Raw genomic sequence first — 19,498 nt, 5'->3', positions numbered from 1 at the left:
TCAGCCACTGGTGTTCCAACATCGCAAGCGTAACCAGGCTTGCCTTAACCACGCATATGCGTGGTCTAGCTGCGGGCTGCTGCAGGGACGGAAGCAGGAAGACCTCACCAGGCAGAGCGCCACAGTGAGGCAAGTGGGGCTGCTGGGCTGGGTGGGTATTTTTCTGGGATGGGGTAGTTTTCTGGCTTGGGGGCGTCGGGGTTGTGTTCTGGGCTGGGGGGTCAGGAGTAGTTTTCAGGGCTGTGGAGTTTGCGGGTAGTCTTCAGGGCTGAGAGTGTTGGGCTAATTTTCAGGGCTGGAAGGTCGGTAGTAGTTTTAAGGGCTGGGGGGGTCGGGTAAATTTTTTGGGCTGGGGGTTGGGGTGGTTTACAGGGATGGGGGTGGGTCAGGGTAGTTTTCAGGACTGGGGAGGTTCAGGGAGTTTTTTTAATTAGAGGTTAAGGTATTAGGCCTAAGGGCAGTGAAAGGGATTGAGGTTGTTTTAGGGACAACGTGGGGGATGGGAGGGGGTTCGGGTAGTGTATGTTAAGGGACAGGGTTTTAGCCCTCAGGGCGAGGGGGAATGGGTAGTCAGGGTAGTTTTCAGGGTTTGGGGAGGGGGAGGTAGTTTTTTAGGGCTCAGAGGGGTGTCAGAGTAGCTTTTTAACTAGGGGTTTGGGTTTAAGGCCTGGAGGCAGTGGAAAGGGGTGTTTTAGGGACAGCGCAGAGGGGTGGGGGGGGGTCTGGTAGTGTTTGTTAAGGGTTAGGGACAGCATGGAGGTTGAGAGGGAGTCGGGGTATTTGGACCTCAGAGCGGGGGGGCATGTAGGGAGTGTGTAGCTTAGGGGAGAGGGGTTGCAACCTTAACCACGCATACCCCTTCACCATTCACGCCTTCAATACGAAAAGACGTGGTAAAGGCATGTGTGGTAAAGGAATGCGTGGTTAAGAGATATGCGTGCCTCTATCATACAACTCACAACTACCCACAAAGAGGCATACAGAGTGGTAAATATTGTGAATAGTTAATTTACGGTTCTTTGGAGACAGCGACAACATGTTCCATATGGCCTCATGTGTTAATTTCGAGTCAGTTAATACAGTGGTTAATTTGTAAGAATAAAATACGTTCCGGAGCTCTGGTCAGGAGGCAGCTTGCACCAACCCATTTCTCTTGTCAGCGCCGCCTAAAACAGAACCAACTACTAACCATGAAAGTGGGGAGAGGATGTTGTGTAATGGCCAAAGGTGCAGACTTTGGAGCTGGGGAAGCAAGTGTGCTTCTTGGCATTGGCTCAGCATCTTGCGATTCTGGGCAAATCACTTAATCTTCCTGTAAATGAATGTGTCCTTAACTGGTGCTCATGATAAGTGTGGGTGTTGATGAGTAAGTGCAGATGCTCACCGGAAACCACCAGCACTTAAGCACTGGTTAATCATTTCAGCATTAAGCATAAATGAGTAATCTCGGGATGAATAATTTCGAGATCCTATTCTTTTTTTGTTCTTTTTTCAAAAAGTCTCTGAATATTCATTTCGGGAATTCCTGACGTAATTCATGTCTTTTTTTTTATCCCCTAGAATACGAAATAGCCATAATTGTACACTTTCTATTTACTTATATCCCTGTCCGTTTTTATGCTATGATTTTTGTCTTCCTGTTTCTTTCCCAGATAATTTTAAATCTCATTTTCTTAACAGGCTGAAAACATAGCACATACCAGGGGCAGTGATATTAGAATAAAGATAAACAAGAATGCAGCCATGCAGCCTGTTCTAGAAATCAGTAAAACATCGAAATGTAGCACCAACACCTGTGTTTCTGGGTTCTCAAAGCGTGGTGTCAGGGCCACAGCTGTGTCACATAGGAATCAAGGTGTGTTCTATTAACTTTCAATAAACTGTGCAGGCAAATATATATTTAGTATTCTGGGGTTTAAAAATAAGTTTTTGTCACTGATATATTGCTCTTATTTACATATTGTATTCCTATTATCTCTGTAGGTAGCTTTACCATCTGTTCGACGGAAAAGATCACAGACATGTTTAAGATACCCTTCCAACATTATTTCCCACGTCTCCCCAAAAAAAGCATAAAGTGAAAGTGCTGTATACTGTGACACTGAATGCAAACAGGGATAAAGACAGTCAAGTTTAGTAAAGGAGATTCAGGGCCAGATGTAGGTCGCCAATTACCGGTCGGTAACGGCCGAATTCGACCGTTACCGACCGGTAATTGGGGATTGAGATGTTGGGGCCATTATTTTACAGAATCTGTAAATTTACAGAATCGGTAAATTTACCGATTCTGTAAAATACTGAATCAGTAATTTTACCGATTCGGTAAATCAAGATGTAGGTGGCACTCCACAGAGTTCCACAGGCCCTTAAGAGTTGGTACTTTACCACCCAATCCTATTGGGTGGTAAAATACCGAATTCAGGTGTGCATCACACCTGTGCAATGTGACACACAGACATGCCCTTAGGGCATGTATGTGTGCCACATGGCACACAAACCTGCACTTGGGGTGCTAGAGGGTGTCAAAGTGACACCCCCTGCACCCTTGCTGGATTCAGTATGATTCGGTAAATACCGATTCGGTATTCCCCATTGATTCCTGTGGGCTCAAAAGCCCATAGGAATCAATGGGGAATACCGATTCGGTATTTACCGAATCGATAAATATCGAATCTTACAGATTCGGTATTTCAAAATAAAAAATTACCTACATCTCCCTCCTTCTAACTTACCGATTCATAAATACCAAATCGGTAAAATTCGGTATTTATGAGTCGGTAAATTAGATTTACCTACATCTGGCCCTCAGTGCGTTAAATATTTCCAGATTACAAGATCAGGAGAAATATTTAATTAAACTGTGCTCTAATTTAGGAAAGAGTTGAAAACACACCTCTTTAAAAAGCCCTACATCACAGTGCATTAACTGTCCACAATAAACCTTTTTAAAGTCACACCACAGTTCACTAGTATCTCCTTCTTAATGTTTGATGATGGAAGTTACAACCAGCTGCGACAAACAGAACCGTAACATGCATTGGCAAAGCAAATGGTTCTGGGTTTAATGTGCTAATGCTTGCAGTGTTAGCACATTAGAGGGACACAGGAGAGGGAGCCAGCAGGAGTGGGCAGAGAGGGCTATAGTTATAAAGCATTCCCTCATGCAGTTCAATGCAAGCACTCAGGCGGAGGTGGTAGAATACACTCAAACAGCCAAGAGCATTAGGCACGGGATGAAAACTTCAGTTGGCTGAGTCAAGACGTGATTGACAAATTCTCAAGCAAATCTGTAAAAGACTGGTGGAGAAAAAAGCTAATGGTTGAAAGAGGTGGACCCAAAGCCGCCTCTATGGATATTGTTTGCAACAGGTTTGTTTGACAGCAAACCCCAGGCTTGAAAATGTCACTAAGGAGGAACAGGGACTTCCTGGTAATTGGAGGATCAGGAACTGTGCCCTCTTCCTCTTCGCAGTTCCTTTAACATTGGAGGTGACCTGCACTGTTAGACTGCCCCTTCGTTTCCTCCTAAACACTTTTTTTAAACTCCTCCACCCTGCAAAAGGAGCATTCTTTAATTACTCATCTTGTTTTGTTTTGTGTCTTGCTACAATTATCCAGTTTTCCAGGTAAGATTGTTTGTGGTGCCAGGCACATATCTGGTGTGCAGCTGAGGGTGTTTGGGCTGCATTAGCCTGACCGGGCCTGATATAAGCAGTCTTTGACTAGCCAGAGCAACCTCCTGTCCGCACGTTTCTTTTTTGAAGCTTGTTGTGCAAAATACTTCCCTTTTTGCCACCCAAGGTGTGACTGCTACCAGTTCAGGTGATAACTGTTGGTTGTCTGGCTTACTGTAACTCTCTTTTTCTTGGTTCACCTGCTGGATTGATAAACCAACTCCAGCGTATTCAGAGGGCGCTGCCAGGCTTGCTTTGCAATTGGCTGAGCTATATCTGCATCTGCAGCTTTGAATACTTTACATTAGCTCCTGATCTCCAAAATAATTATTTTTATGTCCTTCTGTTTGGTTCATCTGACCTTTTATGATATTGACCAACAAAATCTCCAAGACAAATTCTCTTCTTATTTTCCAGTTCGAAAGCTCTATTTCTCTGATGCTCAGTTAGTCAAAATACCTCAATTCTATAGGATGAAATTGAATGGTAAGTCTTTCTCGGTTAAAGCTACTCTTTGAAAATAATTCTATTTCTTCTTCACTTAAATGCTTAACCAATTATTGCCTTGTCAAAAAGTGTTGAAGACCTGGCTTTTCACACGAGTCCTTTATGTATTTTCATTTTACTGCATTTTCAGTTGTCACCATAGCGCCAGGATACCTTGTTAGTTGCAGTACGCTCTATTAGTATTTTTAACATTACCAGTAGCTACACTGGGCTTTACAAAGGTAGAGGAACAATGCCTCATTATGAGTGGAGGACAGGAGGTAGATTGGTTGCATTTTGGGGGTGGGAGCAGATTATTGAAGGAGGGAGAGGAAGAAGTGATGCTCGATTGTCATATGTTTATTAGGCCTGGGTGGAGTTCGCAGAGTTTGGAGAAGTGGCCATAAAACTCAGCCACGCTACACGAAGTTCCCCAAGCAGCAGAGTGCATTTGGTCATGCCGTTCGCATTGATTTCCAGCGCCGGGTGTTTGTCCTGCTCTGTAAAATCAATACGAACAGCACCATGCGCAGCGCTAGAGGACGCTGCTTTTTTTCTTGCTGCTCGAGTAGATTTTCTACCTGAGCGGCAGCTTTCTCAACGTGATCAGAAGGTTTCTCAACACAACCTGTTGCCACCATCCGCGATCAACCACATGATGGTGGAGAGTGCAAGCGAGGAAAAGCGGAGCAGAGTTTTTCAGAACTCCCAGTGCTCTACAGAGTGCGAAAAAATCCGTAAACTCTGCGAAAGTAGCAGAGTTCACTGCCCAGACCTCCCTTTCCCTCACTCCCTCACTCTCCCTCTGTCTGCCTCCCTTTCCCTCCCTCCTTTCCTTCCCTCCCTCGGTCTCCCTCTGTCTGCCTCTCTTACCCTCCCTCCCTCGCTCTCCCTCGCTCTCCCTCCCTCCCTCCCTCGCTCTCCCTCCCCCTCCCTTTCCCTCCCTCCCTCGCTCTCCTTCCCTCACCCTCCCTTTCCCTCCATCGCTCTCCCTTTCCCTCCCTCAGTCGCTCTCCCTCTGTCTACCTCCCTTTTCCTCCCTCCCTTCCTCTCCGTCCCTTGCTCTCCCTCCCTCTCCCTCCCTTTCTCTCCTTCGCTTTCCCTCCCTCTCCCTCCCTCCCTGTCTCCCTCCCTCCAGTTCCCTCCCTCGCTCTCCCTCTCTCTGCCCCCCTTTCCCTCCCTCCCTCTCCCTTCCTTTCCCTCCCTCCCTTGCTCTCCCTCCCTCTCCCTCCCTTTCCTTCCCTCGCTCTCCCTCCCCCTCCCTTTCCCTCCCTCCCACCCTCGCTCTCCCTCGCTCTCCCTCCCTTTCCCTCCCTCGCTCTCCCTTTCCCTTCCTCACTCACTCTCCCTCTGTCTGCCTCCGTTTTACTTCCTCCCTCGCTCTCCCTCCCTCTCCCTCCCTTTCCCTCCCTCGCTCTCCCTCCCTCTCCCCTTCCCTCCCTGTCTCCCTCCCTCCAGCTCCTCTATCGCTCTTCCTCTGTCTGCCTCCCTTTCCCTCCCTCCTTTCCCTCCCTCCCTCGCTCTCCCTCCATCTGCCTCCCTTTCCCTCCCTCCCTCCCTCGCTCTCCCTCGCTCTCTCCCTTTCCCTCCCTCGCTCTCCCTCCCTTTCCTTCCCTCCCTTTCACCCCCTCCCTCGTTCTCCCTCTGTCTCCCTCCCTTTCCCTCCGTCCCTCGATCACCCTCCCTCTACCTCCCTCTGTCACCCTCTTCATCTCACCCTGCCTGTGTGTGCCTGGGCTGAGACAGCTTCCAGGCACACATACACACAGCCGCACCCGAGCACTTCACAGGTCTTTAAAAGACCATTTGTACGTTAATGAGGCTTTTGTATTTCACCTCTTAGCGCCCCTGCAGCTCCACTCTGACTTTCATTGGAATGCCCGGGCCCCCACAGAGCAGCAGTACCAGTGTGTTATAGACCTTATCCTCCAATTAAAACATCTGCTGATGAAAGCATTTGATGGTCTACGAGAGACTGAAGATTAGGCTTTAAGGGTCCGATTTAGAGTTTGGTGGATGGGTTACTCCATCCCAAACATGGCGGTTATCCCATCCGCCTTAGTACAAGTGTGTTACATCATAATGCACTTTTATTAAGGTGGGCGAGATATCTGTCATTGTGATGGAGTAACCCATCTGCCCAACCCTATATCAGGAGTAAGTGTATTGTCCTTCACGAAACTTAATCCCAAATTCTCTGACTCTCACACCGCTTTCATTAACATTTGTCTCCTTTGTGACTATAGACTGCAATGAGGAAATTATTTGTCATTCATTTTCCTGTTCTACTGTTTGGCCACAAATCAGTGGCGGCCAGCACAGATTGGGGGCAGGGTGGAGGGGCTTTAAAAAAAGCTGGAACAGGGAAGCAGGAAGCACACGGCTCCCAACAGCCAATAACAACACTGCAGCCTTGTTATTGGTCTGAGCGTGGTTCAGTGCTCAGCCAGTGACTGGGGCCTGGGCATGTTCCCCAATCAGGAAGTTAGGCAGCCTGTGTGAAGAACATGCAAAGTGCGCACGAATGTTTGGCCGGCCCAAGACGGCCGGCCAAGCATTCATGCACACTTGGAGAGGGCAAACCATGCCTCCCCTGCCCTGCTCTGAGAGCAGAGCAGCCCCATCCCGACTGCAGAGCTGCAGCAGCAGGGATATAACAACCTGTTGCTATAATTTCATGTTTCTTTTATTTACACTGCTAAAAGCAGTGGGCCGGCGCTCCTCCACCTTAACAAAGGAGCGGTCACTGGCACAAATTGTCTGATTTACAAGTCCAAAACCACTTCTCCAACTGAGAAAAGTTGAATTCTCAATCGTATACTGTTTTATTCACACAGATGCTTCACTCCTGTGGGTGGGGCGAATACATGTTCCTGGTTTAGAATGCCCTGGAAGTGTGTGGACATTAACCAACAAATACATTCAACAAATCACTTCACCTACCTCTTTGCACCCTGGAAAACGTCCAGTGTTTACCTCCTGTCAATGTCTTTCAATGGTGTGATGGGACGGGAACAGACACTTTAACTAAAGGGAAGTATGAGAAGGGGGTTCTTTATGGGAAAATACTTTCCAGTGAGAAAAAAAAGTTGTATTTGTTCCCAGGCGAGAATATGAGTCAAAATCCTTTCCAGGATTATTCCTGGAAAGCTGCCAATGACAAAGAAATCCAAGCGTAACCGGAAAAAGATTTTTTAATTTATGGGATGGGATAAACAACTATCCATGCAAACAATTAACCTTCCAGCAGCAGATTTACTGGAGAGGAAAGGGGAAACATCCATTACAGCACAGTCATTACAACGACCTACCTTTACAACCGAACTGCCTTTACATCGCAGGCCATTACAACGCATGCCACTACAAGGCATACCATTACAAAGCATGCCATTACAACACATTATAAGGTAAGTAATAGAGATTTATTTAGTATTAGGGTGGTTATGTGTTTTGTTGTACATGGGAATAGTAATCTTTACCCCTACACTATCCAACACTTTCCCTACTGTTGCACTCACTGGAGTGGGAATAGTAATTTTTACCCCTACACTTTCCAACACTTACCCTACTGTTGCCCTAAAAATATTATACTTTGTAATGGTATGTGTTGTAATGGAATAAGTTGTATTGGTAGTTTTTAAAAAATAGGTTGTAATGTCATGCATTGTAAAATCATGCAATGTAATGGGAGTTGCGATGTAAAGACTGCGTTGTTAAAGCATTCATTGTAATTGCATGCGTTGTAACATCATATATTTGAGGAAAGTTCCATCCTAAACAGAATTGCCACCGTTTAAGACTCGACCTTGGCATAAAATCAGCAAAGGGGATCTGGAGGAAGCCCTTGATAGACACCCTCCCAGTTTACTCCTAGACAACAATAAGGCTGCTGCCAACATCTAATCACTAGATCAGATCAACAATTGACCTACTGGCCCCAGAAAAAACAAGCAAACAACGAAGAAATCAACCCTCAGCACCATGGTACAGTGCAGAACTCAAAATCATAACATCCAAAACGCATCTGGAGATCAGACTTCAACGAGAAGGGCAAACTGGATTACAAACTAGCCTTAGCGGAATACAAAGAAACAATCATTTGCGCCAACAAGAATTATTTCACCACTAAAATAGAGGCGGCAAAAAACTCAACGAGAGAACTTTTTAAAACCATTACCACTCTGTCTAACCTGCAGCGGGCAAAATAATTTTCTCCAGATCAAGCCTTGTGCAATAAGATGGCTAACTTCTTCCAGGCCAAAGTTCAAATGGTTCACAACAAGCTTGTAGTAAACACCCCAGACACAGCTAAGAGGAGGTTAACAGAGGACACAATTCTTGATAATCCTTCCTCACACCAGCTGTCAGGTGTCCCACCGCTAACTCCTGAGAAAAGTAAATAAACTGCTACGATCCACTAAATCTGGCTCCCAGGTTGATCCCTGTCCCCCACCATACTCAATGTGGCCTCGGACAGCGTTAGTACCTACCTGGCACCACTCCTGAACAATGTCTGTATGTCAGGCAAATTCCCCCCCTCGTGGAAGAAAGCCTGTACCAGGCCCATTTTGAAGAAACCCTCATTAGACCCCACTGAAGTAAAAACACTACTGGCCCATAGCCTGCCTACCGCTGGCGGCTAAAATTCTTGAAAAATCCTTCAATCAGGAGTTAATAGGTTACCTCGAATCCAATGGCCTCCTAGATTCCGCCAAACATGGTTTCAGACCACGTCACTCCACAGAATCAGCTCTAGCCATGGCCACCCAGGAGATTTGTAAACCGTTGGACAGTGGGGGAAGAGCCATCCTCATTCTATTGGACCTTTCAGCAGCATTTGATACTATAAACCATCGAGTAAAATCAAATCAAACCAACTTTATTCGGTTTTCGTATTTTGAAGACCATAAAAGTACATAAAAACATAATAAATATTTAAAAATACATTCAATTTAACTCTGGTAATTCATAAAACTTAATGTTGGACATCTAACGAGTTTATAAATTCAATCGATGCTTAATACAAAGTTTAAGATATTGGGCAATCGATTTAGTCATCAAATTGTTTTCCAGGAATTGTATTGCCAGAAACGCAGGGCGACATCTACGGATTTTTAGTGCTTTTAGTACTGGTATTATCCATCCCCTGCGAAGTGGAATGTAAAATTTGCAAAAGAATAAAACATGAATAGTAGACTGTGATGATGTTTGATCACAGGGACACAGTGAGATATTATGTGTCCAATCATTTTGTTTGGGAAACAAAACCAGATAATGAAATAAATTAAACCTAAAACGGGTGAGAAGAAATTTTTCAAATTGTGTCAAGTCATATTGCAAATAAGGTTGGATGGTAGGGACCAGCTGGATCATTAAGCAATGCTGGACTGAAGGCTTCCCTATTTCTGTCATCAGCCGGATTTGGGATAAATGTGACATACAAATTGATTTAAGTTCCTTTTTTGATATATCTGTGACCGACGGTGGGTCATCAAAAAACCCTGAATGACCAATGTCTGTGAAAAAGGATTCCACGTAGGCCAGCCATTTTATCTTTCTTGCTTTATCTAGTTTCAGACAATCCTGGATTATTGTTCTTGTAAGATGGCACTCATCCGTGGCCCATATTCTACGCCATAACATGATGGGCTGGATTTTTATAATGTCAGAGATAAATTCGATCCCGAGTTCAAGATGACATCCGTAAGTTGTTGTACTTCTCGGGACGGCCAACAAAAATCTTAAAAATGAATTTTCGAGTGTTTGCAATTGCCGACATTTGTTATTCCCCAGACCCCCGCTCCATAAGTGGCGGCGCTTATGCATTTAGCATTATAAATCTTGATCAATTCAGTGGGAGGTCTTTTTCCCAGGCGAAGGGAAAAGGCTTTTAGTGCGCCAGTTGATCTTATTAGAGACAGTTTCCGTGAATTTACTGCTTCTTTCCAGTTGAGATCGTCGTCCATGGTGATGCCTAAGTAGGGGTAGGTATTAGTCCTTTCGAGGGGTAGATTGTCCACAAAGATAGTCTTTACTTTTTTCCCCTTGGTACCCGCATGCATCACGTAAGTTTTTTTGATGTTAATTTTCAGGTTTAAGCTAGTCATGAAGGAGCAGTAATTATCTAGGGCCCGCTGCAGTTGGATAGGAGTCTGGGCGAGAATTACCGCGTCATCGGCGTATAATAACGCAGGAATCTGCCGACGACCTACTTCCGGGAGATCTTTCACATCCTTTAGCATTGCCCTCTCGAGCCCGTTGGTGTAGAGCGTGAATAAGAAGGGGGCCAGTACACAACCTTGTCTGACCCCCTTCTGGATCGGAAAACTGTCTGTCAATTGGCCATTAAACCCGAATCTGACCTTACCTGACGCTCCTGTGTATAGTTCACGGAGAAAGTCTACTATTGGTGGTTCGATCCCCATTTGCAGCATTATTGACCAAAGTTTTGAGTGTTGCACACAGTCGAATGCTGCCGTGAGGTCGACGTAAACCATGTGCAAGGAAGATCTTTTTGCGTTCACGTATTTTCCAACCAATAGTGATAGATTTAAGACTTGATCTACGGTACTCAGCCCTGCCCTGAATCCATATTGCAGGTCTGATAATACGCCTTGTTCTTTGGACCATTCCTGGAGGCGGTCCAAAAGAATACGACCTGCCATCTTTCCGATGGAGTCCAAAAGGGAAATAGGGCGGTAACAGGATGGACTGTCCCTGTTTCCCTTCTTGAATATGGGAATGAGTAATGAAGTGGACCAAGAGTCAGGGAGATTAGTGTTCTTTGCTGCATTTAATACTATGTTTAGAAGCGGACCCCAAAGATCCGGTAAAAGTTTGTAAAGGTCCATTGGGACCGAGTCAGGTCCCGGTGCTTTACCCGACTTAGCCACTTCAATGGCTTTCCTTGTTTCATTCAGTGTGAAGTGGATGTCAATTGGATACTTCACCGGAGGTAAGGGATGAAAGGATTCCTGAACACTAGGGTCTTCAAGGTGGTCCTCACCAAATACTCCAGAGAAATGTTGGACCCAGTCCTGTGCTTTAATGGCTACATCCATGGAGGGTTCTTCATTTGTATCTTTTAAGAAAGGATTTTTTACTATCTCCCAAAAGGCTGAACTATCTTTTAGCAGGCTGCTTTTTAGTAATTGTGCCCAAAGGTTGGCTTTCAAGTCCTTTTTCCTTTTTTTAATAGCTAATTTGTAGATTTTTCGTAGCCTTGATACTTCTTGTCTATTTCTTTCTTTTTTAGTTAGGGCCTTCTTTAGTTCAGAATAAGCTTTGGTACATTCTGTGTCAAACCATCCTGTTCTTGCAGCCTTGTTTGGTTTGTGAGGTTTGGTTAATTCATTTCTTATTTTTGTCACGATCTCTTCATAGTTAGTCATTACCTCTGTGGGAGATGAAAAGGGATCTAAGCATTTGTCTATTTGGTCTTTGCAGGTAGCAATTATTCTTGTGTTGATCACGTCTTGATCTATTTTGCACCATTTAAGGGTATATCCGTTAAGTCTATTTAATGTGAGTGCTTCCTGATTGAGCAATCCGGTATTAGCCTTATCTGAATACCTTCGAAGGCTCAGTTCCAGGTAAGTTAATTTTAGTGGAAAGTGATCACTAAGTACATTCTTAAGTACCTCAAAGTTCTTGATACGTGTGGCTTTGTTAGTGGATATCAGAATATAATCGATTAGAGTTTCGAGGCCTCTTCCATGAATAGTGGGGGTGAACTCGGTAATAGGGGTTTTTAACATGTTGGCAAATCCTAGGTCTAGTTCGGTCATTACGGTCAACATGTTATTTCCCTCTATAGTATGAGAGAAGTGCGTAAGGCAGTTTTCTTCATCGTCTGATATTCCGCAGATGAAAGTGTTTGTCTCATTACATATGTGGAGGTTAAAATCTCCACCCCAGATTATTGTATGGGAGACCTTGACATACTTTGTTTTGAAAACATTTATGTGGTGCTGGAGTTCGTTTAAGGTTTTAGACCATTCCGTGTTATTCATATTGTTGTAGAAGTTTATGATAGTAAAAACTTCGCGGTGGTTGCCTTGAAGGTTGATGATCTGGTAATTTTGGTGTAGTATCATGGGAGTTATTTCATGACATGGCCATAAGTTCGAGATGTACACTATTAGACCACCTTTGCTTCTCCCAGAGTTTGATCTTATGGCTTGGGAGAAGAATGTTTTGTAACCCAGAAGGTGGATTGGGTTATTTAGCCACGTCTCCTGAAGGCAGAGAACTTCGATCGATTCAATTAGTTCAAGGAAGCTTTTTTCTGCGTGTTTGGTCGCCAGTCCCGCGACGTTCCAGAAGAGCACCCTCATCTCGGCTTTTTCTAAGGTTGGTTTAACAGACATGTTCTGGGCAGTAATTTCTTCTAGATAAATGGTTTGCTGAGCAGATGTCACGTTTGAGGCGGTTTCCTGCGACTTGTTGGGTGTTGATAACGTTGATAAAGGGGTTGTATAGGTCTTTGGATGACAGTATGGATCATGTGTCGTATTTGCCTTAATTTGAACTATTGACGACTTGATAGGTTTTTTAATCTTTGTTATTCGTGTGTGTTGTTCCTTGATGGGTAGATTGCTAGAAGGAAAATTATCTAAGTTATTTGAAGCGAAACTGTTTTCCATCGAAGGAGACTTATCATAAGACTGTGGTAATGGTCAGTCAACCATCTCTAAACAACTGTAGGTATTAAAGGTTGGTAATCCGGCCCATGGTTCCCTCTGCGGTGGTTGCTGTCCCCTGCGGCCAAGGGTGTTCCACTCATTCCGATCTCTTTGGTCAAACCCCCAATCTCCTTGTGATCTGCTCCTAAAGTTATTTCCAAAACCCCATTCGCCCTGGTTCCTGTTACTCTGCTCAGGCTGGTTCCAGGACCAATTTGGTTGCCAGTTGGAATCCTCGGCCTGATGTCTCTGTCGAGGGTAGAAGAAAGATAGGCGTTTGGTATTTATTCCGCCACTACCTTCCAATGATTCCCAGGAGCATATATAATCCACAGCGTGTGGATTTTCAAGATTGACAATTATACAGTCACCGGGGATTGTTTTAGGTTGGTGACCTATCCAAGAGACCCTTCTGGCCGTGGTGATCCTGGTGATGTTATTAGGGTGATTAGGTCTGTTGGTATTCAACCAATACCGGGCTTTATTAAGCAGAGACCAAGAGACCAGGTAGGTTCATCCGTATCGTTGCTTAATTCCGGGACCCCCGTTAAGATGACTACAAAGGGGGCTGCTTCCGGGGGGAGATTTACTGGTCTGGTCCATTTTTTCTTTGGTCGCTCTGATTTATTAAAGTGCCTTTGTGCGCGCTCTGGCTGTGAGGTGGAGGTCACAGGTAGTCTAGGAGAGACGTTTACTGAGGAGGCTTTGTCTAAGGGAGCACTTACTGGTGGTTGATTTTGATTGCCTGGTGCTGGTTTTGAGAGTTCTTGAGATGGTTTAGCTTTGGTTGAGAGGGTTGAGTTATTGGGAGTTTTTACTGATTGGCTTATGTTTGTATTAGAAGGCTTGGCTGTTTGTTTTGTGTTATTAACAGATTTCGCCTTTACGATAGGAGCTTTAGGTGGAACCAATGTTATTGAATCTTGAGATCGTGGATTTGTAGTCTTTTTTGATAGGGCGACTAATATCGCAACCTGTTTTTCTATCAGTTCTAGGCTTTTTTGTATGGGTCGTAGCTGATACTTAACTATGCCCTCTATTTCTTTGATTAAAGAAGATTGTGAATTAACAGTATTCAAGTCACTATTTTGCATAGGCACCAATTTATTTCGGGAAGTTTGAGCGGGATTACTACCATTATGTACTTCCCTTGTGAATAAGATTTCATTGGTGTTACTGTCTTGGTTTGGAAGTGCTGTGTTACTGATAATATCCGCACTTTGAAATTTATTTAAGTCACTTGGGTTTGGTAATACGTTAAGTTGAGAAGTCCTTCCTCTGGTTTTTACTTGGTTACCTTTATGAGTTTCAGTGATCATTGATATTTTCGGGATAGCACCTTCCCGTATCCCCCTAGTTTCACTTTGAGAGTGGTCGTTTGGGGGTAGCTGAGGACTTGCGAATATATCTGGCGTTTGCTCTAAGCCCTGAGACAACTGTGTATCCGAGAGTTGTAAGGATACCGATAGATCAACTGTGTTTGGAATTACATGAATATCGGCATGTGAATCCAATGTAATGGTGTCATGTGGTTGTGCTGTTGGTGTTTGTGCTTGAGCTAAGAGACCCATCGAGGAGCGTCTTGCTTGTTCAAGTTCGAAAGAAACACGTCTATCAATCAACATAACAGTATGGTCTATTGTTTGATTCACCTTGGTGAGAAATTGCTCTATAGGACCGGTAGAGGACGTCATATTTTTCAGTGTTTTACTCCTTAGTCCTCTTGTTGACATTGTGTGTGAGTTAAGGCTGTAGTTGTGTAGAGGATAATCACATGTAACTCTTGGGAGGTGGGATGAGTATTCAGCCAACCCTCCTTGAAGTACATACAGTTTAATTTGTAGATGTATGATACCTGGTAGTAGGTGTTAGGGGGGAGGGCCCAGCCCAGTCTCCTCCGGTCTGTGACGGGCTTGGACGGGCCCACCCTTGGCCCAGGCTTCGCCCAGCGTCCCGCTCGCGTCCCGCGAGAGGGAACTATGACGCCCTTTAAGCGCCACCTGGCGCGTCCTGGAGGGGGTGTGGCTGGAGACCTCGAGGGCTGCCGGGAGTTGTAGGCAGCCCCTCGCCTCGCTCCACTCGGCGGTCCCGGTGTCGGATTGTGAGACACAGGAGGACGGCGGGAGGTAGGCGGTGGGGGGTCTCTACAGCCGGTCGATCTAGGAGATAGATGAATCCTTTCTTTTCCTTTTGGCAGCGAGGAGTAGAGCACGGTGATCTGGTCACACGGAGGAGCGTTTCCATCGAGTATTAATACAGAGACTCAGGGAGATAGGAATCAAAGGGATGGCTCTAACCCTACTCACCTCGTTTCTGACCTCTAGGGACCAGAGTTTGTGCTGGGGTAACCAGACATCTGAGGCGTTCTCCCTCCCGTGTGGAGTTCAACAAGGATTAGCTCTATCACCGACCCTGTTTAACATATGCGTCACTCCTCTGGCTAAACTGATCAAAGCATATGGTTTCTCATGATCTCGTACAATAACGACACTCAGATAGTAATATCTATATCTTCGAGTGTAGAAATAGTGGCAGGGAGGTTTCACAACTGTCTCAAATGCATTATTGGATGGATGCATCTGAATTATCTTAAACTAAATACAGATAAAACAGAGGTTGTGGAGTTGGGAAAGGGACAATCAATCTGGAATCAGTCGTGGTCGCCAGCGGAGACTGAACAGTGTCCTGAACGTACCGTTAAGACTAGAAACTTAGGAGTCATGTTTGACGATCGCTCGTACTTTGCAGGCCAGTGCAATCTCTTGTCTTCCTCGTGTTTCTTCCGCCTAAAGGTTCTGCGTAAAATTCTTTCATTTATTCCCCAAGACCGTAGCAAAGCGGGGTAGTCGCACTGATTCTTTTGAGAATCAATTACTGCATTGCGCTTTTTCTTGGAACTGACAAAATCCAATTACTAAAACTCCATTCTCTGTAGAATGCTGCAGCATTGGTGCTACTCAACATCCCAAAATACCATTCCAATTCAACAGTATCAGGGAGCTCCATTGGCTTCCAGTCCAGCAACGTATTGAATGTAAAGCTCTGTGTCTGTTGCACAAACCACTAAATGGAGGTGGTTTGTTGGACTTACAGAAACTTTTTCTGTGGTGCATTCCGCGGTGAGACCTTAAATCAGCCAATAAAGGACTAGCTCAAGTCCCAAAAATTTGAAGAGCTAGATGGAGGGAAAAAGCCTCTCTTATTGGGCAGCTAAGCTCTGGAAATCGCTGCCGGTCGCAATTTGGTTACAAGCACACAGACTTCTGTTCAGGAGAATGCTCAAGACCTGGTTGTTTCCAACTAAGCAAATGTAATCTGTTTTTTAATTTTTTTTATTGATGCTTGACAAGATATAGAAATTGTACAAAAGATACCAGTAAGTCGTGGTATACTATAGAAAGGATTACAAAAAGCAAAAGTAATAACAGTCATCAATGAATTCCAGATCATATACAGTGAATGAAACAAAACACAGCGGATCGAGGACAAAGGCCAAGAACAAAAAGCAAAAAAACATACGGACATATAGCAGGACATTCACAAAATTAGTTATACAACTCAGAGATACCTCTTTTCCTTTCATTGCCTAAGCCACTCCTCCACTGGGGCCCAGATCTTATGGCCCAGCTCACGCCTCCTTCTACCACGCCTCAGATAAACTGAAGACTCTAAATTGTATAGCCAAGAATCCGGGATCTACAAATGAAAAAAGTTGGGGCTTCCGGACTAAGCCATTCTGATGTAATACACAGACGAATTAAAAACATATATATATATAAACAAAAAAGCAGAGACATGTCTTGACCTTTCGAGCGAGGCAGTGCCTTCACACCCCATTATCACCATCTCTGGCAAAATATTCAGTGAGATATTGAGCGTAGAATTTATAAAACACTAAACATCGGACAGGAAGGCCCCAAGCTTTGGAGAAGAGTAGAACATATTTCCGTCATTAGCGGCTAGAAGCCCGCATCTAGCACAGCAGTGACCCTTAGAGCTCGTCCATTTTGAGATTTTTGCAGGTGTATATTATAGATCACACAATGCCATATAGCTTTGGGTGCGTAGGCTTCCAGAGACTAAAGCATAGCTTGCAAACTCCACTGCCGGGCATATATCCACACGAGAATTGCCCAGTTTGACCTCCCATTTGGCATTCTGTAATGCAAGATCATCCGGAAGATCGGAGAGCAGATGCTTAATCTTATCAAAAAGAATAGAGGCTTGAGACTGCATTTTATCTATGAAACTTCTAATCTGTAAATATTTGAAAGAATTATGAGTATTGAAATGAAATTTATCCTTTAAGAAGGAGAAAGAGGCCATTTGTCCATCAATGCCTAAGTCACCTCTAACTCCCAACCCCAGTGACAACCACCTGAAAGTGATCTGATCTTGAAAAATAGCAGGCAGGAGTTGAGCTGCAGTAAAGGGGGTATAAAAATTAATATTAGAGATTGACTATTTGAGACGAATCTCACACCAGACTGAAAACATAGCCCCAATAACCTTAAACTTCGTCTTCTTAAAATAGCTCAGCTCCAATATCCGAGTCAAAACCCCCTTGGCAGCCTCCTCAGCCCTAGTTCGTAGATAGTGGGTCTGCTAGAAATCGGGACCTCAGCACTGTCGCCCAGCATTGGCAAACCCAAATGTTGAAGCATTGCGGACCAATAGTATAATAAAAGATTCGGAACTGACCAGCCACCTCGGTCTCTGGGGAGGCACATCCATTTGGCTGCCCTGCGTGGGCAGCGGTATCCCCAAAGAAAACTATAGCAGATCCTTTCGGCTCTAGCCAAGCTTTGTTGTGAGAACTCAAGTGGAATGGTCCTAAATAAATACAGAAAATTTGGGAGGACCATCATTTTAAGGACGTTGCAGCAGCCATACAAAGAAAGATGTAGATTGTCCAGTCTTCCCAACTTAGATTTTACCCAATCAATAACTGGGAGGATATTAAGATCTGGAAAATTATCGACTAGAGCGGTGATTTTGACCCCTAGATATGTTATTACCAGGACCACAGGAGGTTGATAGGGACCCATAACAGATGTTTGAATAACCTGAGTTTCATTGACATTGAGCCTATTGCCGGACAACCAACCAAATTGTACTGCTGAAACCTGTAAAGCAGAATAGGCAGAGGCGACATCCGTGGTTAAGACTACTATATCGTCCGCCTACGCCAGCGTCTTATACTCTGTGGCATTGACCCTTACAGGCGAGATATCCAAAGTGCCTTAGATCTTACTAAGGAAGGAATCAATATACAGGGCAAAAAGCAGGGGCGAGCAGGGACACCCCTGCCTAGTACCCCTGCTGATGTTAAATGACGCTAACCCAAGACCAGAGATGCGCAATGTTGCAGCTGGAGAAATATAAAGCGATTGAATGGCCTGAATAAACTTAGGACTAAAGCCCTTCCAGCGCAGAACTGCCCAGAGAAACCCCCAGGCGACCCTGTCGAACTCCTCCTCTGCGTCCAACAGGATCGCTCAGAGGGGAGAGCCAGTCGCCTGAGCCCAATCCAGAAGTGGAATAACCCTGCGGACATGATCGCTTGTATCCCTGCCCGGAATAAAGCCATGCTGCCGTAGTGAGAGCAATGGAGTGATTACCCGGGCCAATCTGGTAGATAACATTTTGGAATATATTTTGATGTCTGTGTTTATAAGCGAAATGGATTGAAAAGAGGAGGGGTTTAGCTCTGGCTTATCTTTCTTCCTGAAAAGAACAATCATGGTTTGACGCCACAAATCAGGTATTACACCCCCCTGTGCAGCCCTAAGAACTGAAAGGAGATCCTGTTGAATCTCCGAACAGAAAGCCCTGTAAAATTCGAGTGGAGTGGCATCAGGGTCAGCGGCCTTACCATTAGCGAGTGATTTAATAGCCAACTCGACCCCCTCCTACTCTATAGGGGCATCCTGCTGGGTTGTAACTTGGAGGGTATTGATGCCCAAAAGAAAATCCTGGGCTTCAGACTCGATGTCCAGGCCAGAATTCTCCTCTGTGTAGAGTGTATGGTAAAAGTACAGAAAGACCCCCATGACCCCCTCCTGTGTATCATGAACATGGCCCTGGTGATCTTGGATCTTGATAATGTGATTAGCCAGACTCTTCTGCTGAAGCCGTTTGGCAAAGATGTTGCCTGATTTTTCACCAAATTCATAGATCATTGTACTGCACTGCAAAAACCAAGCAGCCAGATCCTGCCCAAAGAATTCAAGGAATTTAGACTTGATTATAGCAACAGATTGCTGGCTTTGACCTATGTCAAGACCCTCCTTGATTGTATGTATTAGCTGCACCTCTGCGACCCTAAGCTCCTCGATACGCCCACTAATTTGCTCTTGGTCAGTTCTCCGTCGAAAGATTGAAAAGCTCTTGGTCTCCCAATGTACTGCAGCTTTGAGAGTGTCCCAAACTATGCCACTAGTGGAAAGTGCCCCTATTAATATTTAAAAACTCGATTAGCCAGTTCCTCATATGAACCCTATAGGCCTGCTCCAATAGTAATTTTCTTTCAAATGTTCTACAATCAGAGGGTTGTGATCAGACAGAATTCTGGGGGGGACTGATATATAGGCCGTCTCTGCTACCTGATCTGACACAAAAAAATAGTCCAGACGGACCATTTTTTTCTGGGGG

General features: G+C 44.8%; 1 protein-coding gene across 1 annotated transcript in view; it reads right to left on the bottom strand.

The window, feature by feature from the left end:
* Window positions 1-19,498, bottom strand: part of ITPKA (inositol-trisphosphate 3-kinase A) — a 589,909-nt gene that overhangs the window by 196,932 nt on the left and 373,479 nt on the right. The window lies entirely within an intron of this gene.

The sequence above is a fragment of the Lissotriton vulgaris genome, chromosome 9, assembly GCF_964263255.1.
Source record: "Lissotriton vulgaris chromosome 9, aLisVul1.2, whole genome shotgun sequence".
Taxonomy (NCBI): Eukaryota; Metazoa; Chordata; class Amphibia; order Caudata; family Salamandridae; genus Lissotriton; species Lissotriton vulgaris.
The sequence above is the reverse complement of the archived record's forward strand: the minus strand, read 5'-3'. Positions and strand labels throughout refer to the sequence as shown.